Raw genomic sequence first — 23,473 nt, forward strand, 5'->3', positions numbered from 1 at the left:
AGCTAAGACATGTAATTAAGCGTGTGATTTTACTCCAGTGGAAATTAAAATAGAGGATGTTTTTGTGAACCTATGGACAAAAAGTACATTCCAGGTTTTAGAGGTACAGGATTCTCCTTTACTGGAGGAAAATGTTGTCATAGAATCACAGAATGGTTTGAGTTGGAAGTGACCCTAAAGGTCATTTAGTTGCGAACCTCCTGCCATGGGCAGGGACACTTTCTGCTAACCCAGGTTGCTCCAAGCCCCATCCAACCTGGCCTTGCCATTTCCAAGGATGGGACAGCCTCAGCTGCTGGGGGTAACACGTTCTAGTGTGTCATAGTCTGGATAGTGAAGAATTTCTTCTTAATCTGTAACCTAAATCTACCTGCTTTCAGATTAAAACTGTTAGCCCTCATCCAGTCCTTTCACTGCACTCCTAGATAAAGTGTCCCTGATAAAAAGTGTTTGTGGGTTTTCCTGTGTAAGAAGTTTTGTTATTCCCCTGGGTGGGACACCAAGGGGGACACTGCAGAGCATTGGATGGCTGAGTTATCTTTTATTCCTCTTATCTTTTCCTTACTACATAGCTGAATGGAAAAGTCAGCATACCAATCTGAAATACTGAAACCAGAATAGTTTCTCACTAACAGAGATTTGATCTTTAAAACAGAAACCCACATATTTCCAAGTGATGTGCATTGCATATACATACAAATGTATTACAGTAGACATAAAAATAATTCAAACAATTTTAAGATGTCTGTAATTTGAAGCTCAGAAGGGGTATAATAAAATAGTGGGTCTCCATTGGAAAGCAAACACCCAGATGGGCTCACCATCTACACTCCATCTGGCACTTAGTCTCTCTGCTCTGCATCCTGCTGTGCTCACAGTGTAATCCATATGGGTCTTACTTAGCTGGTTTCCTGTTCCTGCAACGTTGACTGTCTCTGTTCATAGCTTCCCGTCAAACATCCACTTACTGCTGAGAGAACACATTATTATGTGATGATTTCCTAGACTGCTGGAAATGTGAGAGCATTAATTTTTTTTGTGTGTTGATAGATGCTGTGGCTTTGGCCGTTAGTGATGAGGTAGAGTGCACAGATATAAAGCCAACATGCAGAATTTCAGCCAACTTATGAGTGCTGATATGCACACTCTAAAGACAGCTAGTGAGCTTTCCCTGTTCAAGCAGAGAACTCCTAGGATGTGTGCAAGCAACAAAAAGGAGAGCCAGGAACTTGGAGGAAGGCTATGGATAGGTATCAAATAACTTTAGGGGAATTCCTCCAGGTCTGAACTGGGTATGGGATTTAAGGGGAGCTCTGCAATTGCTAGGGTGTCAATTGCATATTCATAGATGAGACACAAAGGAAGTACAAGTGCCACTCTGTCAAAGTTTTCAGTTTCCAAGGTGAATTATCAGTGCTTGTACGCTGCAAGCTGAATGCATGTGAAGCAATTCTAAAACAGGGCTTACACCAGAAGATCCCAGATCATAGAAATTACAGCTTTAACACACACTAGATGTGTGCATAAAAAACACAGGAAAAGTTCATTAAGTATTGACACAAATTGTAGGAGTTGATCTCACAATCATATTTTGCTGATGTTCAGAAGAAAAGGGGTACAACTTTCATGTTATCAAGTTGTTTTGAAAGCTATATTCAGTTCTGATTGTACTGACTCTAAAGAGATTAAACAATAGGATGCAATTCTGTATGATGAAAGACCATAAGAACATTACACACAGACTAAAAAGATAAAAATATGGAAAAGGGGATAGGGAGAAGTTGCCCTAATGACTGCATGGTAGAGATGCAAAAGGATAAAGAGAAGGAAAAGGTTTTTTGATGTACCTTTATTTATAGCGAACCATGCTAAAAAGCACTCTTTTGAACACATTGCAATTATCCTGTGGAACTCTGTCATTAAGTATTTCTACAGCAAAGAAAGTTGTGGTATTCAGAAAAGAATCAGATAATTGTAATGATGCTGAAAGTATCCAGTAGTTTGTTACATGCTATATAAATAATCTATAATTATATATTTTAAAATTTTTTAATGTGAAATTACATTTCTGTATCTTATAGAAATTTACATAGCTTCTGGCCAGTAAGATTTAGGATTATACTTGTCATATATAGACACAAATGCAAGCCTGTGTACAGATGCACATATATACATACATACATATATATATATCTATATAAATATTTATCCATCGCAAAAAACCCTCAGAGGTTTTGACATCTTCCTTGAACTGTGCATAGTAAAAAGGAGCATAAGGGAAGCCCTGGGACTGGTGTCACAACTGAAAATTCATGAAAGAGAGGCATGTTGAAGGACACAGGGAGAAATCAGCATCTTTTTTGACAATCAGTATCTCTTCCATACAGTAATGCTTCTATAAAGTAACATACTTGTGATAAAATATACCCTAATAGATCCTCTATTTTTGTTGCTGTCACAATTTTATTGCATGTCCTTTGATAAACTCAAATTGTTGATTGTGTCTGGTTCAGTGACCACTTGTTACAATTTCTCTTTCTTCCCCTGCATTTTCCCTTTACCCTTTTTCCCACCTCCAAGAACAATTTAAACAAATTACAACTAAAATCTACATCACAGTTTTTCATTATATTTATTTTCAGATATAATATATTTATATGTATAGATTTACAGATGTAGGTATAATTTGTTTTTCAGGCACAAAATTAGCTTGTGCTGTTCATACAGCTCTATGTGCACCATGGCACCAATGTATAATCACCATTGCTACTCCATCACAGAATCACAGAGCAGTTAAGGTTGGCACCTTTTGATCATCTGGTCCAAACTCCATCTCAAGGCAGGGGCACCTAGGGCAGTTTGCTCAGGGTTGTATCTGATCAGGTTTTGAATATTGCCAACGAGGTAGACTCCACACCCTCTCTGGGCAGCCTGTGGTAAAAAAAACCCAAAAAACCAACAAATTGTGCTTAAACAGATTTTTCTCTATTTTAGTTTGTGCCTTCTTGTCTCCTTATTGGGTCCTATGAAGCAAAGTTTGGCTCCATTTTCTTTACTCTCTCCATCAGGTGTTTATATACATCAAAACATCTCCTCTGAGCCATTTCTTACTCAGTTTAAGTAGTCCCAGCACTTTCAGTCTCTCATTGTATGACAGTTTTCCAGTTTTCCAACCAGTCTGCAGCCTGTATTCCTATGTGGGTTATTCCTGTGCAGGTGCAGGAATTTATTTTTCTCTTTGCTGTACTTCATGAGATTCCTGTCAGCCCATTTTTTCAGCCTGTTGAGGTCCCTCTGAATATCAGCACCACTTTATGGTTTATTAATTGCTTCTCCCAGTTTTTTTATCGTGTCCAAGCTTACTGAGGATGTATTCTGTCCTATTATCCAAGTAATTAATGAAGATATTTAATAGTATTTGCCCTGGTATTGACCCTTGGGGTACAATACTTATATGTCTTGGACTGCTGTTTCTCTCCTATGTTGTTTCATCCAGGAGATGCTCGGGTTATTCAAGTTTCCCATGAGTATCATGGCCTGAAAAAGTGAAATTATGTGAAAGTTTCATCTACATTTTTCTGATGAGGTGTCCTGCAGCAGACACACACAGTTGTACCAACTGCTTTGGTTTGACCTCTAATCCTGACCCATGAGATCTCAGCTGGCTCATCACTCATCAGAAGGAAGATCTTCACGTATTCACTCCCATAAAGTGACTCTCCCTTTGTGCCATCCTGGCCCACCCTTAAATGTCCCTAAAGTGGAACATGTCTCCATCCACTGCAACACTTCTGTTGTGTGAATTCTTACCACACCTCTAGGATGAATTCACAGCCCTGCAGCTGCACACTGACCTCTATTTCCTCATTTATTCCCCATGTTTCATGTGTTGCTATACAGGCACTTCAGAGAGGCACCCAGCCATGCTCATTTCCCAGAAAATGTACAAGTGTTCTCCCCATGACATTGTCTTTTCTTGCAGGTACTCCCTTATTTCTGTGCCTGTGCTTAAAATGGACCCCTTTCAACAATTTTTTGTTCATAATAAGGATATTCCAGTCCACACCACCCTGGACCCTTTGCTTGCCAACCTGTTCCACAATATCCTTACTCAAGTGCTGGCTGTATGACTCTGTCCCATTGCTCTTAAAGCTCTTCCCACTTGCTTGCACAGCCTGAAGACAAAGACAATTTTTTTCCCACTTCAAAAGTTGGGTCCTGTCTCTTCCCAGCTGTTCTTAATCCTTGAATAGTCCCATGGTCACAAAAAACATCAGTGTTTCCAACACCAGCCATGCAGCTGGCTGTTGACCCACAGAATCAGTGGGTCACCATCAGGATCAAGGAGACTAACTGATGCCTCACAGTGTGCTGATCTCTCATCCCTACTTGTTTACTTGGCAAGGCAGACCCTCTGTCAGTGCTCTCCTCCTGCTACCCCAGCCTCAGCTGGAGAGCCCAGGCATTCCCACAGCCCCAGACCTACAGAGATGCATCTGTACTCGAGGTGAGACCCCAGATGTGCTGGGGAAGAGCTGCAGTGGGGTGGGGATGGAGACCCTCAGTGTCTCCATGCTGCTGAGCAGCACATGTGCTGTTCTCCCCAGAGTTTCTGCCCCCACTCTGTGCCCTCCTGCATGAACTGCTGCCTCTGTTATACAGCAACCCATCGGAAGAGCAAATGAATTTCTAGTCTGAACTAGCAGGTACCTAGATGTTCTTTGTAACTCTGCAGTGGTTTGCTCCTCCCTGCTTTATTACAGTGTCAGAATAATTCTTTGTGGTTTAACAACAGGGAACTGTATTGTTTATTCAACGATAGATTAGAGTTGGAAAGGTGTGAGGGCAGGAATGGGTACACATAATCTCAAATACAGGCAGAATGTCAGACTTTTCATTACTTGATCAAAGCCAGAGATGTGTATTAACCTGTTCCATACTAAGGAAGATGTGACTTGGGCAGAGAATAATTGAAAAGGGGTTAGCAAAAACCAAATAATATTTCTAGGTTTTTTTGTTGTTTTTTTTCCCTAATTTTGTTTTTTCTTAGGCTATACAGACTTACATTTTAGTATCTAGGGTGTTTTACTTTACTGTAATTTGAGATGCAAAGACCTCATTTACAAGCGGAGAAATAGTCTTTAAAATGTCATTTTGCTACAGGCATCAAGAAATATTTATACACACCGATTAGCAGCCACTCTCTTTTTAATGAGAAATGGGATGTCATTTTTCATTGTAGCAGATCCTGCTGTCATTGTTCTCTGCTGTATTTTTAGCAACTCCATAATAAATATCTGAATACAACAAAGTGAACAGCTGAATTGCTTCAAAATGAGGAAATCTTCAAAAATGTTCACCAGACCCCCCAAATGGTTGTCTCTAAGGAATAGGGAGCTACTCTAATTTTTGTTTGTAAATACATTCTGGTTTAGTTACATATAGTAACAATATATTAAAAAACTTTCCTATATTCTAATTAATTATATTAAGTGTTAACATTGCATTAAAAAATGAAAAAAATTGTAGATCTATTCATGCCATGCAGGTGCTGGGGAGACAAAGTCCCATGAATGTGGAATCATATTACATGTTTTGTAGTCCTGAGTGCTACCAGAAAAAATGAACGAAGCCTGAGGTCCCAGAGTAATTTTTTTTCTCCCAGGTACATTTAGGCTCCTTTATTCTAGTTAACACATTGTGGCTCCAGCTGTCTTTGAAGTATATGTGAAGTTAGACATTGATGTTAATAGAAGCAGTGCTGGACCCTGAGTAAATGAAATATTCTCAAAAAAATGACAGTTCTCACCATGAATATTGCCTAAAAGTAAAGGACTTGGACAATATTTCTGTACAGTGGATACTGTACTGACTTCGCAGTAAAATGAGATGATTGTAGCAAGTTTAGCCTAGTGGAGCAGCATAGCTGTCAGCATTAGAGTTTCTGTCAGGTCAAATATTTGTGCTCCTATGAAGGAATGAAATATTCCTTTGTTTACCTGAGCACCAGGTAGAGCTGTGACCTGATGGTGACTCTAAGGACTGGTTTTAGGGATTTTATGACCTTTGAGTTTGTTTGTGATTTCTTCCCCCCTTTTCAGATTTCCATAGCAAGATTTTGAAACAATTACTTCATCATTAAAAGAAAAACTTCAGAGAACAGGAAAGACAAAGAGTACTGAGGACCCCAATTCTGGTGTTCATGGCAAATTCTGAAAATTTATGAGTAGCTATCTTTGTATTTTACAAGTTTCCTTTATCATCTCTTTTGTTTACATGAAGGGAATATGTTGTTTAAATGGCACAACATACTGGTGCTTTATCTTCTTCATTGAAAAAACCTATATATAGTATGAATTTTAACAGGTCATAATTCTGATATACACCACAGTTAGACACATCATTATGCCCATTGAAACTCAGTGGGCTGAAATATTAGGTAAAATCCCACTCTGAAGTGGGATTTTTGTTTTAACATGAGTTCTAATCACTGATTTCCAGACTTTCAAGAAAGGTCTAAGTGGATGTAACTCATGTTCTTGCTGCATACCCATTTTGAAAAATGGGAATTTATTTACTTTTACCTTATTTTACAACTGAAAATATCATGGATATATGTTTCTTTGACATATATTTGTTGCTATGGGTAAGCTTCAGAATTTTCATGTTTTCTGCATGTATTAGTTGCATGTAATGTAACCAGACAAGATTCATGAAGATGTAAAGGGGAAAGTGAGGCAAATATTTAAGCATTTTTAATGACCCTTATAAAAATACGTAAGGTAACTGTGACACTTGACTAAAATGATACCATTAGTTACTATTGAAAGAGGTGAGCCAGAGCTGCAGTAAATGCAGGAACTTGCTCTTGGAAACAGGAAACCACTCATCAAAACAGAACTTTCCTTAGCTTTAGTGCCATCAAGACAGAACTTCAGTTGTGCTATTAAGGAATATTTGTATGTTCAGGCTAAATATATCAACCTAGAAAAGGTAAAGTGGGATGTATGAGTAATATTTAGATATGGGTTATAATGTTTTCCAACCTAGTGACAGGTCTAGAACTCTCCTTCTCTGAAAGGAAGCTTCTGCAGCAGGGGAGTAAATTTTCTCACTATGGGCTCTTCATTAGTCAAAGTTAGTGGGTGGCATTGCTGGCTTTTCCTCACAGCTGCTGAGAGCATCAGACAGGAATGCAGAAATTGCTGTCACTGCAGAAATTGCTGTCACTTCACATCCTTTCTTGAGGCACTTGAGAACCTGGGCACAGTGAAAGGTCCCCTGTACACACGGAAGGGCTAACACCACCCAGCTGTAGCAGTTATGATACTGATAGGTTGCCCCACGTTTGATTAAATGTGAGAGAGGTCTACCTTCCCCTCAGGCACCATACAATGGGCATTCTCTGCAACATTAAAACACTTTTCATATTGCAATAAAATGTAATTAAGCAACACTGAGTTTGAAATTAATTTGGCAACAACTCAGATGTTTCTCAATAGTTTGTGTTGTTCATTAGCATGAAGAATTGCGGCCTTTAGCACATTTACATTCATCTTAGGAGCATGTAATGAGGGAAAGTAGCAAGAAAACATATAAAAGCCGTGTGTATAGCAATGCAATAGCAGTTAGGAAATATAATAAAATGAACAACCATCTAGAATTAAATGCTAATTACAATGATGTATTGTGTCCATGCACAGAGTTTGATCAAAGCTCTTGATTAGTGGTGAACACAGACTGTGCGGCAACAGGCAGATAAATTTCTAGAGCTGTCTGTCTGCCAAAGTGGTCCTGTTCAAAGTGCTTTCCTAGATGATGTTCAACAGGTCATGTGATCCAAACATTTCACTTAATGTTTCAGCACAAAAATACATGCTTTATTTATAGAGCATGGAGATCCCCCATCCCTCTCACTGACAATAATGACCCTGTGAAATATGTTATTTTACCTTTCCACTTAGGAACAGTGTCTGGAAGAAATTAGCTATTGGGTCATTGATTGCAGTGTTTTACAACTGTAGCCAAGCATTAAATACAGTGGTTTCCAATCCCTTCTAGCAAGGTTCTACAGCTGCCAGCTCTTCATCACAAAACTGGAAAAAAATATTTAACTTAGAATTTTTTTTTCTCTTCGTCACACAGACAAAATCAAAATATTTTATTGTCATTGCTTCTGAAAAGCTTGGATCCCCTGTTGTGTTGTGGAACTAATCACAGTCTACCTTAACCTATGGACCTCAGAGGTATTATTTGGAATTATGGTAGTATTGCATGGTGCAGTAGTTCAGACCACTGCTGATATACCATTAGAATATTGTCTGCAATTCAAGAAATATGCAATGTAATACTGTGTTTCATAGGGATTTTGCAATAGCTTAAAGTGCTTAGAGTTCCACTTACAATTCTGCAGCGAAGAAAGAAAAAGAGAAAAATAGGCTAGAAACCTTAAAAGAGTCTGTCTTTAATTAGTACTATTTAATTTTTTTTTTTTTCTGAATCATCTGCCACCCTTAAGCATAGATGACTCCATTAAAGTATTTTTCTCCCTCTAGAAGGAACTTTTAGTCTATTTTATTTGACAGCTAACTAAAGTGTACAGTTTTCCTCCCTGCACTTTCATGGCCTATTAATTTCCCCCATAAGGCTGATCAATTTTGTTACTATTAACCAATGTTGCCACATCAGACCAGAGGTAGAAGCTGCTCCCAGGCTACATCTCTGTGAACTCTGCTGCTAAAATGGTCTTCCTCAACACTGATTAGGGCCAGAACACTGTGAACTTGGAGACTTCTACTCACCTAAAGCAAAGCAAAATTGAGTAATTTTGCCCGCAAACTATGTAGTGTGAACATTCAACAGCAGCTGACAGCTTTTTGAGAATGGCTGTCAGGTTCACAAGCCTTGCATGAAGCAGGGTGCTCCCCAGAGCCAAACTCGTTCCAAAGACTGTGTTTTGCACCAAAGCTGCTGTAAATGTGTCAGCAGTGCCCAATATTCTTTCAGGATGGAAGCACTTGCACAATGCAAGCACCTGTGCTGTATCCCAGTCTCCATCAGAAGACTAGAATGTGGGATAATCATAGGTGACGACCAGAAAAAATGGTGTAATCTTCATTGCACTGAGAACAGGGGAAGCTCCTCAAAAGTGGGACAAAACCTGCATTTTTTATTAGTATTCAAAATCAAAGAGGGATTTACAAAGGAAGGAAAAGAGACTGATTTAGGATCACAGGAAGTGTAGTCTTCAGGATCCGTCATAATTGGAGGTAATTACAGGGGTGTAAGTAATGCTATGATTTAAGTAATAAATATGAGCTCTTTTCTGGGGAGGAGTGGCAGAGATCTCCTTCCCTTCCTGGATGATAATGTCTGTAAAAAAAGGGAAACACAGAGACAAGGTTCCTATGCAGGACACAAAATGAGAATTTTCTAGGGAAACATTTTGTTGTTTTAGAGAAAAATCTATGTGTCAGTAATTTCCATGTTATGTGTGTAGCAGGCTTGGGTGGACCTGAAATGAGGAGAGGAGCAGGGACTTGGACAAGCCTGCCAGATAATGCAGTGATGCTCACGGTATTTACTCGGTAGATGAGAAAATCACACTTGGAATTGTCATGCTTTGCTACAGTAGCAGCTTAAATCTCTTACATTTGTTTCAAGTCAATACTTCTATTAGTTTACAGATCACAACAGAGTAAAATTCACTCATTCATCTTTGCTGGAGAATTTTTGCATTTGGTAATTCAATATGTGATAAAGCCCTGAACTTCCAGCTTCCCCAAATCAGGTGGAGCAACTGCACTGTTATTAACCCTCTCATCTGATTCTTCCTGTCTTCCCACTCTTCTCTTTTGAAAGTTTCATTTCATGGTGTAATGTTTTGGCTTCTTTTTGTGGTATGTTTTTTTTCTTTTGCCCTTAGATTTATATATCTCTTGGGCTGTGCAAGGTAAGAAAAATCTTTGAATGTCTGTACAAGATATATATCCAGAAATTCTGTGGTCCAGGAATTGCATGGCAAAATGGATGGACACATCAGTGGAAGTTTCTCAAATTAATAAAATTTTACAAATTTACTGATCTAGAGCTGAGATCTGAATAAAATTATTTAATACCTAACAGGTAATTTTTGACAGACAAATCTCTCTGGCTTCAGAAATGCCAAAGATTAGAATTAGAAATCCCAACTTCTTTCAGGTAAGACAACAATTTCTACTGGTATTAAGATAATAGATACATAGAAATGAAGTCCAGAGCATATAGAAAATGGTTAAGTTTAGAGGATTTCTACCTTCACTGAGGTATGATAAAAATTTCAATCATGGATACTTTTTACAAGGTCTAATTTCTCTATGACTCAGCAAGGAACTCACCTTTATCTGCTCAATTTTGCAATCAAAATTAATGGAAAGCCTTTTTTTCAAATATTTAGACAAGAGCTTCTGTGTGTGTGAATAAGGTTACTGAACCATGAACTATTTTTTTTTTTTTTTGCAAACAATGGCATTCATGCTTAAATTTCTTAACCAGATCCCCAGTATAAAAAGGCTTTATGCATCTATGGATTTCCATGTTTTTGACAGGAGAGAGCTACAGTAATTTCTAACCATACCATGGCTTCTAGCACAAATATAATGAACACAGATGAAGGTGTATATGATTTTTTCACTGCTGTTTCTCAGTTCATCTGTCCTTTCCATACTGAGTGACTGTCACATTGAAAAATATTGTAGGTTGTATAAGAGTACACCTTCTCTGCAGGGTTGGGATGCTTTATTTCCAGGCGAATATTAACATTTATTAATTGATCTGTAAATTTTGATTTATACATTTAAGATTATAAATTTCTGAACCTATAAAATGTGCAATAAAGTGTTCAAGATTAAGGTTTTGGAAGGAGAATTTTGGAATCTCTTGCATACTTGTTGTCACAATTAAGATATTCTCACGCTGTTTCAATTTGTCCATGTTGTAAAATGAATTATGGATAAATTTACATTTCCTAGAGACGCTTCACACATATTGAAGCCTAGGTCAAGCAAATATTATGATGATATAGAACACATGAGCACATTTCCAGAGGTTTTAAAGCTCCTGGTAGTTTACATGATTTGCATAACTCATGGAAAAAATTAATGCAAATTAATATAAAATTTCTTTGGAAAACTTGCACTATTTACAGCTGAAGTCAAAGTTTGAGGGGAATTTGGCAGATATCAATAGGAGTCAGCAGAGAGAATAAAGTAAGCTGGGGCAGCCAAACAAAGCAGCCTAGGTGTTCAACAGGCAGGACAAGGAAATCTGATCCAGTGGCAGGACTGCCTGCCTGGAGTCAGGAGCAGTTATGTAATGTCCTGGCAGTCACCAGCAGCCAAAGCACAGCTGAAGCAACAACTCTTAAGGAGTAGAAAGGGGAAAATAATCAGACTAAAAACCTCAAGACCTTATTTACCTAAAGTAATGAGTTCTTCAAGGTAGTTGATAAGACTACACAATAAATGCACTAATGGAGAAGAACAATGTAAGGTTAGTGTCTCAAAGATGCAATAAAACTGCAAGGGAAAGAGACGATTTCCTGTCTCCTTGGTTATAAACTGTGCAATCTTCATTCCTTCAAACGGCACAGATGGACTAGATATTTGTTACTTATGTGTCTGACTTCTTGATTATGTGGTTCAGTTACTAAAAAGTCAGTGAATATTCCTTTTGTCAAACACTACTGCAGCTCCATTAAATGTTTTAGAAATGCTCAATGAATCTTTCCTGAATTCCATCTTCACTGCTGTGAAACATTCTTGTTTCGGCTCCTTTTCCATCTTTGCTAGTATTTCTTTGGGGGTCACTGCAGAATTGCAGTGGGGGCTGTTTGCAAATTCTACCTACTGGCTTGTTGCTGAGATTGGTTGTCACCTACCTCTTGTTTTCCTCAAAAACCCATCTTCAGAATCTTTTTCTTCACAGAAATGAAGAGTAACCTTTCTGATAGCTGTAGTCTTTTGATGTTCATGATTTATCTGTGAAGAAATGAACTGGAGCTCTGCTTTATCATGGGCTTTGTACTTTTGAATTCCTGTTATACTGTGCATTTTTTTAGGGTCTTTATCAGTTTTCCTTGCTGCATGTTACAATTTGTTCTGCTCTCTGCTGCAGTTCTGCTAAACTGGGAATTTGCTCTCTCCTGCTAAATGCAATTGCAACAGTGATGTACTGTGCTGTAAAGGCAATGCCCTTAGGTTCAGCAGAACTAAATCCTTCCAACCTCGGTAACCTTTTGAATTATTTTTTAACTGTCTCAATTCTTTTTAATCAAACTGTTCAATCACAGATGCCTGTGATGTTAAATGTTGAAATACAGACTCTCCTGAAAAAGAAGCTTAAGCAGCCTGCATTAGATTTTGTTTCTTTTGTCCATTGGATTGTGAACCACCACCAGAGAAAAATATTCTGGAGTTTCCAGTCCTGTAAATACTGATTTAATGTACATTTATGACATGTTACACTATTCCTCTTAACTGTATTACAAACACAGTCTAGGATTTTTCGTGTTTGATTTTCCACAGAATCACATAGAATCCATAGAATCATTAAGGTTGGAAGAGGCCTTTTAGGTCATCCAGTCTAACCATCCACCAGCACTAACACCGTTAACGCCAAAACCACCAAACCACATTGCCCAGCACCAGATCCAGACAACTCTTGAACACTTCAGGGGATGGTGACTCCACCACCTCTCTGGGCAACCTATTCCTATTCCAAGGCCTGACCATCCTTTTTTTTTTTTTTTTTTTTTTCCCACTGGTATCTAATCGGGATCTCCCCTGTCTCAGCTTAAGGCTATTTCCTCTGTCCTCTCACTGCAGGTAGAGGAGACCAGCCCCCTCCTCACTACAACCACTTTCAGGTGGTTGAGAGAGCAATAAATTGTCCCTGAGTTTAATTTTTGCTTCTGCTTTTCAGCTCAAGATTGTTTTATTCTTCAGGAAGAACTATTTTTCCTCTTGAAGTTATTTTGGTGGGGGCTTTGGTGACTTTTTTTTTCACTCAAAACCTCACAGTGACATTTTCCCACCTAATATTCAATTTGGTATCAATATACAATCTATAATTCAGAAGGCTTCCCTCAATGTGTAGGGCAGGTTGTCAGCCCTCTATCATCCCTGCTTTCTGCTTTTAAAGATTAAAGCTCTCTCTATAAATTCATTGCATGGTTTTGGGGTTTTTTTGCAACTTTTTCTTTTAATACAGAACACTAACATCCTGATATTTCATTTGGTTAAATTGAAAATTATTATAAAATTATTATGTTCATGGTATCTAAGTATGGGTATTGGATGCTTGGACCTGTGCATGTTTTTACAGTTAATGCACTTCCTGTCCATCCCAGTTTTTTGTGGTTCTGTGATTTTTTTCTAGCTTATTATTGTCTTTCCATTTTTAATTTTCCCTTGTGATAATCTGTTTGTCCAGTGTAACTGCATCTCAATTTTCTTCTAACATCTTTTTGACATGTCCTTATTGCTTCTCCTGATTTAGGTTTCTATCTTGTAGCTGTCATTCCAGTAGCTTTATATCTTTGATTCAATCATTATTTGATCTCTTCTAATGGAATAAGTCAGTATGCCATAATTACATGGCAGACTTGTTAAGTGACTGTCAGTCAAAGCTTCCTCAAATTTAGAGAAATGAAAGAAATTCTCTTCTTTGAGAGGTGCATGTGATGACAGTGATGTCCTTCAAAAGTTCTACTTTTCTTAGGAGTAGAGTATTTCTCCTGCACAGTTTCAGAAACATTTTCCTTCACTATTAGCACCGAGATAACAAGGAAATGGAGAATTTCAGATCCTTCTGTATTCAAAAAATAGTGGTACCTTTTTGTGATTGCTTTTGAGTCCAGCTGGTCATGCATAGATTCAAAGGCCTGCATAAATCTTCTCTGATTCTGTAGCATTGACAAAGAACATCAGTTGTTTCTCACTCTATATAGTATTCTTCTCTCGGTCTCAATTTCTTTGAAAATTTATTTTTTCAAGAGCTTGTGTCAGTGTAAGGCAGCAGCTGTAGAATGTCTGGTTGTAGAGCAGCCACTGAGAAGTTAGAAACAGTGCTTCTGTGTCATCTAAAATTCTTTGATTACATAAAAAATAATCAGCACTCACCAAACGCTTTAAAAAATAAAATATAAAGCTATTGTGAAAGTAATGAAACTGACTTCCTGCCATTTAGAGTGTTAAGTGTTGAACTGTCTCTCTAATCAGACTTCTCTTGACATAGGTGTTTAATTTATTTCTAATTTATTTTGCCACTCTCCCTTGCCCCTTTGTCTTTTGTCCTCTATATTCCAAGGCCATAGTCTTTCTTGGAAGCTGGTTTCTGTCTACAAATACCAAAATAACAGTGTTGTCCATTGCACAGTCTGACAGTGATGTTCAGCAAAATCCAGAACTGTAGTCAGGTCCCACCTGCAAGCCAGAGCCATGATTGCCTGCAAGATCACACTTCAAGGTCACACTGGGTTAAGGTGCAGAACCAGCTCAGGCTGCAAGAGGAGGTATTCCTGCAGGGAAACCTTGTGGCTCTTGTTTGAGATGGTATGGTGTGCTGTGGTGTCTCGGTCCCTGTTTTTAGTGCACATATTTAGTGAACTCTATAAAGTAAAAATTAAGTATTTGAGAAAAAAGCTATTAAAACTTCAGGCAGAATGGTGGAATTACTATTGTATGAGAGTGGATATTTCAGTTCAGTTTGCTATTTTGCATCTACTATGAGCAATCGTATAAGATCACATTAGGGATGCCCATAGGACAGGCAGAATAGGGTCTCTTTGCTGACCTGAAGTGGAAAGAATTGTCTCCACATGACAGAGTTTGAAAACTGCTGACAAAGTATCAAAAAGCTCATGAGTTAGGGTGTCCAGTGTCTTCCTTCACCTTTACCCTCAAACACTCAGAAATCCTTTTGTCTAAACCTTCATCTGTGAGGGCAGGAATTGCAGTCTACTGTGATGCAGAATTTGAGTGCATAGAGAGACAAAATACTTTTGTTTTCTGAGTTAATGAATCTCAGTAACTGAATGAAGCTCCATCCCAGTGATATCTATTGGCAACAACCAAAACCATGATGAATGTGTTCTAAAGAAAGTTTGGAAGCTGGTAAGATGATCTAGAGGGGATAAAAAAAAGGAAGTTGGAAAGGATAGAATAAGCTCGCCACGGCAAGCCTATAATGTCATATGTTTTACTGAAAATACTGTTCAGTCATGTTCAGAGAGTCACGTTCATTTAGGTGAGAGGACATCACCAGCATTGCCAGTAATGTTAAATAGGATTTTGTCATGAGCTGCAATTTCATTAACTCATGCATCCTCCTCACCATTGTGCAGTGGACCAGCAGTTGTCTAGTACAGAGGCTTCCTGGGAGATTCCATGCAAGCAAAGCCTGCTATGTCTCTCAGTAGCCTGATGCATGTATTGAGTTGCCCACTGAAAATTTTAAGTTGCTTTTATTAGTTTCCCGCCTTTGTAAGAGGAGAGCTCAGTGCATAACTCATGAAACATCTTGTGTGTTGTGTGATGTGGATGTGCCTTCCCTCTGATGCACCAAATTGCACAGCTCTGTCAGCTGTTCTGTCTGGTCATCTTATAGTTTAACAGCTTTGTCTTAATGTTTTTCTAACCCCAGGATTAAATTTTTTAAGAAGAAGAGAGGTATTTGAATGACAGCAACTCATCCATGTTGGATAGAGGCACTGAAAGCATCCTTATGCTCCTAGTCCTTTTGAAGACCTATTAAAGTGTTGCATACCATGATTGTGTGATGTATCTTCTCATCTCAGTTACTTATTACATTTCCAGATGCTGATGGAAAAGGCAGCTTAAGACAGGTCTGTATTTTTTTTCTTTATGAGATTGTATGATATTTGGATAAATCTGTAGTTCTGAAACAATGAAGCAAAACTTAGGGAGAGACACAAAAGTTATGCAGGTAACTCAGGTAATACATAAAATGGTTCTTGGTTAGCTTTGCAATTTGAGATCTTGACAAGTTATTCTGTGAAAACAGTAAGGAAACTGTGTAGGAAATTTAGCAAACAGTTTGCCTGAATATACCAACAGTGAAATACTCCGTCATCCATGTGTTGATCCCTCCACCATTCCTCCTCTCCATCTGGTGATAACTGTAGCATTTCCTTTTTCACAAAACGTGTCGCAGACTAGACTTCCTGCTGAGGGAGTAACTTTAAAATGGCAGCCCACACTGAGAGACATCAGAACAATTCACAGCTGGGCAGATGTTGAAACAGTGCTGGTATAATACAGAATTTGTAAAATGTGCCATTGCTATTCATTTGTAAATTCAGCCTTTACAACTACAACACTTATCCTGGAGTATTCCAATGTTTTCCCCTTAGTTAGGAATCTCAACATGTCTAACCGTGTTGTGAGAACACTTGACTGGAGGGCTTTGGCTGTTTAATAATCCTAGACACACCAGTAATATCTCTGTCTTCTTCAGGGATAGGACATCTCTTACACTGGAATCTAAATGAGAATTACTCTTGTTTGGATTTCCAAAGCAATCCATTTTTGCAATGAACATGTCTATGAAAAGCTATATTAGGTCTCTTTTACCTCCTATCTCTGGGGAAAAAAAGTAAACTTTTCTGAAAGAATCTCCAAGCTAAGATTATGTGGGAAGATCATGACATCCATCTGTTAGATCACACCTTTAGGATACAAGGTGTTAAACCCTCGTAAGTAAAGAATGTTGAGGCTGTTTGTCTCACCTGCCTCAATTCTGGATGCTCTTTTGCTCATGGCCTGAACCTGCAATCTTAACTGTGTTGACTGTGGATTTTTCTCTTGCCTCTCTCCTGGGTCCTTCCAGGAATGTTGTGTAGATCCTCTTCAGTGCATCTTTTGAATTGGCCAGGGACATATACTCTTGTCTAATGGCAAATCTGATAACATAGCCAAGTTTCCTCATATTTACTATAAGCTTAGAGTAAATGCCTGTGTCTATTTAGTGGATTCAAAGACACGTGGTAATTTGCTCAGTAAGGGAATGTGATTATGTGCTTGATGTATGTTTCAGCTCAGCCAGGAATATAATGTACCATGGCATGTACACCAGCAAAATCTGAGACGTCTAATGGTGCCTTACAGAAAGCTTTCAGGAAGGATGCTCAGGTTCTTAAGCAGTAATTACTTTTTGAATCATCCTATATAAGGAAAGAATTTTATACATAAATCAAACTTCAGTTTTTAAGGATTATACTTAGCTTATCAACTACTGTTACCCCAAAGAAGATGAGTATCTACCTACTCAGTAGAATTATTCTGAGTCCCTATACAGCAAATGGTAGGTGAAAAATAAACAAGATATCTAAGATCAGGAGCGTAGATTTTTGATCTCTGATGTGCCATAAAAGAAGTAGAAGCTTGTAGGCTGTGTTTGTTACTGGCTATACAGTACTGACTGCAATGTATGACTGCAAAGCTGGTTGTATGGTTTTGCAGAAGATTACTGGTTAAATCAGCTGCCAGGATACACAGGTAAGGCTCTTGTGAGACCCATCTCATATTTAGGGCTTGAAAGGGGGCGGAATTGCAATGAACTCACCATAAAATGCAACCATTTGGTCCCTCTAGGAAACTGTATGTGAGGCATTTACTGGCACAAGTAAATGCTGGAATTAAGTTTAGGATGATGAAGGATGTCAGTCAAGGGTTATAATATAGGACATATTATGAATTGTTGCTTTGGAAATTGCCTGTGTTATGCACAATTAACTGCTTACTTGACATGTTGCTGTCTAAGTGAAGGCAGTGAAAATGCAGTTTGTTTACAGAAATATGCTGCTTATTCCATTAGCATGTAATGAAACAAAATTTAATTTCAGCTAAAGTATTTACTAAATTCTTAGTGTATAAAACTAAAGAAATAATAAGCCCTACAGAAAATCCCTGAAGAAAGGATTTTAATTAGTATTTGGATGATAATGTAAATATATAAGAGCTCAAGCATATGATGTATTTTGGGAAGCCTAGCACCAAAACTGAGAGTATATTTACATGTGTATGAATAACTCTGGAAAGTCTGAAGACATTTTCTTCTTCTTGTGACAAGGCAAAAGTTTTGTATTGCTTACTTATAGAAAAGGGTTTAATTTACATTAAACATAAAAATATGCTGGTGGCCTAACTTTAATTTTATACACAAATTTAAGACCTAGAAAGCTATTCTGGGCACCAACATTCTTTTAACACTTACCTGGGAGACTCCCAATATTGTTTCTATTTTAGATTGTGTATTTCGCTGTGTTTTTGGGATTAAGTATCTCTGCACAGTTTTGAGTTTTGAGCAGCTATACAGTCAGAGGACAGCTAAACTCCATTACAGTTCAGAAATGCAGTGCCTGAACTGATAATTTTTCAGAGATTTTTTTCTTTCAGGGATTCTCAGAGTGGGCACTTTACCAAGCAACCAGAGCCAAGGTGGAGGCGTCAGAGTTGAGCTCAGAATTTGTACAAAATGAGCATTTGAATTTTTACCTTTTGGAAAACAAGAGTTAGAATACATCTCAAGAGAGTGAAATATTAGTTTTTAGGCCTCCTCTGCTTGAAATCTGCTTCTGCTCCTGAGATTGCTGTAATCACTAATCTGATATGAAATGCTTTAATTTTGCTGTTGAACTTGCAGCACTAAGCAGCAAAAACAAGATTCTTAGAATGAAGAGAGTCTGGGGAAGACAAGATATCACCTGGGAGCAAGAAAGAAAATTTTCTTGTTCGTATTTTATATTAATGCATTCTTCTAGTTTATTCAATTTGCTAGTGAGTGGAAAAGTATGTGTGTGAGGCAGAGAGACAAGGGAGGACATTCACATATAATACCCAGGATTGTAAGGGAGTTTTAAAGTTGATCAATTCTGACACATTTTCCCCAAACTGATCTTTAGTAAGATTCTTTTCCCCCTTGATATTAAGCCACTTTTATATAGTTGTATAAACTGCAGAATATGAGAAGGTCTGCATTGGTTATCCCACTGAGAGTCTGAGACTAGTGTTGTCTCAGAGGTAATAAAAATTTGTATGATGAATGTTCATTTAGTGTGAAATAGCCAAAGTTAAAAAAATATATTAAATGTAATATTCAATACACAGTAATCTAAAAAGTGCTAATTTTATCTAATTTTCTATTTTAGAAGGATGATATTCACACTATACACACCAAAATTACTGAACAATTAACACAGCATTTAATGTTAGCTGTACCTTAAATAATCATCTGCAGTCAGGGGAACCAGATTATCTCTAATTGTAAAAGGCAAAATTATTCTAATGTGTTTAAAGTAGTGAATGACAGTAAAGATTCTAGGTATATACTTCAATATATCCCTATCAAAAGCAAGCATTCACATTTAAATCCTGATCTCATCACATAATCAGAGTATCCTGAGTTGGAAGGGACCTGCAAGAATCTTCAAAGTCCAGCTCCTGGCCCTGCACAGCACCATCCCAAAGAATCAATATCTAATAAATGAAGCGTGACTAAATGTTGTTGCAACTAGGGTCACATTTTACATGGCAAACATGAAGAAAAACTGGATTTGTCAGTGGAGGAGTAACCAGGACTGGTGCATATACTAAGGTTTTTCTTCAACCTAGGACAGAGGTCAGGGAAAAGGAGCTCTCAAGCAGGATAAAAAGATAAATAAATGATCCACACAAGTTCTAGACATGTGAAAAGGGATTTCCAGTAGGTGTCCTCTTACCTTTAGGCACAGCAGCTTTTGCATCATCCGCTTGATCATCTTCAGGCTGCTCCACCACCTCTCACACAAAGGTTGCTGTTACATTGACATATGGCCTGCACAGCACTGTAACAAGAGAGTCCCATTCAAATTTCTTTAAAGTTTATCTGCATCAGACATGACCTTTATCAATTACTTTTATTGGTTCCTGTATATTGATGGCAATTCAGTCTGTTCAAACTGACAAATCTGGAAGTTTGATTGTAATATAATTATGACAGATGTTTTTAGAATTCCTAAGATATATGTTTTTTAGATATTTTGTTACTTTTCTTAAATAAAATTATTTTCAATTTCTTGTAATAGCAAGAAGATATGAATTATGTCAGCATCAGGACAGACTAGATTTATTACCTGGGAAGGTTATCTCAGTTTTACTCCCCAGTTACTTCAGCAACTTGTAAGAAAGCAACAAGAATGTGCATAGTTTGAGCTTAGATGATGGATTTCAAAGATTATTTCTTATTGGCAGTTAATTTTCCATTAATAGATTGGTGTCTGACTTGAGTGATTAGTTAACAAATGCAAGCTCTTTCCATAATTTTGGTCTGAAATATGAGGAAGAAGAAAGGTTGCAAGGGAAAAAAGCAATGAAGGGTATGTGTAGGACCAAAAGTTAAAGCTAATCTAAGTATCTAACAGTTGGGTGACACTAGATGGTAGCAAAATGTCTCTGTTAGGGTGGCAGAAATCTCTCCCTGGAGGAACTGATTTGATATCTTTGACAGTGTGATAGATAGCTTTGCAACAGACTGTATGTTAGTTTGCCAGATGATGTGCACCTCTTTCAGCTGTTTGTGCCCTGTGTTGTGCCAGGCATTGGCTGGATTGGTTCATTAGCTAGGGAGATCTCCTGGTGTATTTCACTGCCTTACAGATACAGCCAGTTTATTTGCTCATGCGACAGATAGGAGGAAATAGCTGCTCTGTTGATTTGTTTCAGATTTGTGCACTAGTCTAGCAGCAGGCAGAAGCTCAAACTATAAAGCTGGGAAAAGATCCATAACTGGCAATTAACAGTAATTGTGATAGCTATAACACATTCATATCACACCAGTTTCAAAATGCAGTTCCTTGGCGCTTGAGTGCATTTAAGGAAAGCACAAATTATTTTTCTGCCTTTATCCCTTTTCAGTACTGTAACAGTATTTGGAGGATGTGAACAAAATACATTTGCAGGGAGAACATTTCCCTGGAGAGCTGTCCCCCAGCTTCCTCTGTAGATTTCATGTTAGTGGAAAATGGAAAAAAAAACCTGAAAAAATCCTCACAGGCAGTTTTCAGGGATTCTGGATTGCTGTGGATTCTTGCATGAGGAGCTCAAAATCCTATACATATATATATATATATATAGTTATATATACTATAACTTCTTTTTCTTTCTTTTTCTTCTTTTTTTCCTTTGCATTTAAGTTTCACATTCCACATTGCACCTGTCTCCTGTTTACCATGCACTCAGCACTGTGGAGCTGCACTCTGAACCCTGTGTTTAGTTCTGGGTCCCTCACTCCAAGAAAGACATTAAGGGGCTGGAGAGAGTCCAGAGAAGGGCAACAGAGCTGGTTAGAGGTCTGGAGTACAAGTCTGCTGAGGAGTGCCTGCAGGAGCTGGGGTTGTTTAGCCTGGAGAAAGGGACGCTCAATAGACCTTATTGCTCTCTACAGTTACTTGAAAGGAGGTTGTAGTCAGGTGGTTGTAGGCCTCTTGTCCCACATAACAAGTGTCAGAACAAAAGGAAGTGGCTTCAAGTTGCACTAAGGGAGATTTAGATTAGATACTAGAAAAAAAAATATTCACTGAAAGGGTTGCCGAACATTGGAACAGGCTGAAGAGAGAAATGGTGGAGTTGCAGACTCTGGAAGTGTTCAAGAAAGGCATAGATGTGGTGCTTAGAGACATGGTTTAGTGGTAGACCTGCCAGCGCTGGGCTAATGGTTGGAATCATTGGTCTTGGAGGTCTTTTCCAACCTTAACGATTCCATGCTTTTGTTATTCTAGTGTAGAGTGCCCTAAGATCTGATTTAGCACTTTCCATATATCATTGAGCAATGTGTCATTTTGTAAAGCTTACCAGACAAGCTGGAAGAGTGTTCAGGGAACCAGGAACTCAGATGAGCTTGGTATAGGAAATAATAGAACTTCTTCAGTTGATAATCTCATTTAAGCAGTTGCAGCTAACCAGAACCTCATGTTACTAGTGCATTGAGTAAAGATATTACTGAGCCCTACTGCCTTTTAATTTATTGTTTCTATTAATGGCATTCCATCTTCTGCATAAAACACAAACATCTAATGAAATTTAGAATCATCAGAGTCTTTAATTAATAATTTACCCATATATATTAACTTTTAAAATGCAAGAACCTTCTTTGGTTAATTTTTAACGTATTTGTTTACTATCCTTTCAGAAAGAAACAAATTCTGTTAAATATTTCTGCTAATAGCATTGTCAATGACAATGAAGTGCACATGAATACTTATGAAGTTACAAATAAATTAGAAGTGTACTGTATGTATTTAGAAAAATCTTATGTTTCAATAATTTATAATCCCAGAATCCAAATTATTATTATTTTTGAATAGTTAAATCTCATGTGATTCTCTGAAGAGTTGCTGTATTTAATCTCTGGAGTCACTTTTATATTAGCTTGTTTTTTTTTTTTTTTTACTTACCAATTTTTCTTGATGGGTTATTTTATATATTAAGCTTTTAAACATAGATATATACTTAGTATTTGTTAAAAAGCAAAGGGAAGGCACAGGGGAAGATTTCAGTGTTTATCTGGGGCCATTTTTTATACTTTTATTTCTTCTCATTTTCTTGTTTTCCATGATTATTCATCCTCTTCATAATAGAAAAAAATACTTCTATCTCATTCTGCCCCTATTAGGAAGTTGGTCTGTAAAAAATATTTTTTGGCAACAGATGTTTCTTCTATGAATGTATCAAGTGAATGTAAATATTTGCTGCTCAACAAGATGTTATGAACCAAGTCTGCTTGGACCATAAGGAAGTCCAAGGATCAGAGTTACGGAATATATGCTGATGCAGTGTCATTATGCCTTGCATATGCAAGTTTATTCTTCAATTTAGATCTGGTAAAAATTGTAGAAAAATAATTATTTTCTAATGATATAATTTAAAAGCTAAATATTAAAAAAATGAAATAAAATTCAGGCCTTCTTTTTCAATATGAAATTAATTCCAAGAGCATTTCCTTACTGACAAGATATAAGGTATTAAAAGTAATACTGAACACGTAAGGTCCCTGATAGAAACTCAAATCTGAAAACCAGCCTCAGTTATAGAGTAAGCTTCAGCACAAGGCAGAGGAAAACTTGACCCACCTGTAATCAACAAAATATGATATCAGCCAAGGAAGAATCGTTCCTAATTTTCTTTTGTCTTGAATCACGATAGTCTCTCAGATCTGTGCAGTTTAGTTTCCTGCTGGAGCTTATTTAAAAGCCAGTTTTAGGACAAACCCCACTTTGTCTTTTGGGTTTGTAATAAAAAGGCTTTCTCTTAAGCTCTTCAGATGATATTTTTGGGAAATTACTGCCCCAAGAAATCTTTGACAGGTAAAACCTATGTAGTAAATGAACAAGTGTTGACTTAATTACGTTTAACTTTGGCAGGTTGTTAACCAAGATGGT

This window comes from Lichenostomus cassidix, chromosome 4 (assembly GCF_008360975.1).
Source record: "Lichenostomus cassidix isolate B80296 chromosome 4, HeHo_3.0, whole genome shotgun sequence".
NCBI classification, from domain to species: domain Eukaryota; kingdom Metazoa; phylum Chordata; class Aves; order Passeriformes; family Meliphagidae; genus Lichenostomus; species Lichenostomus cassidix.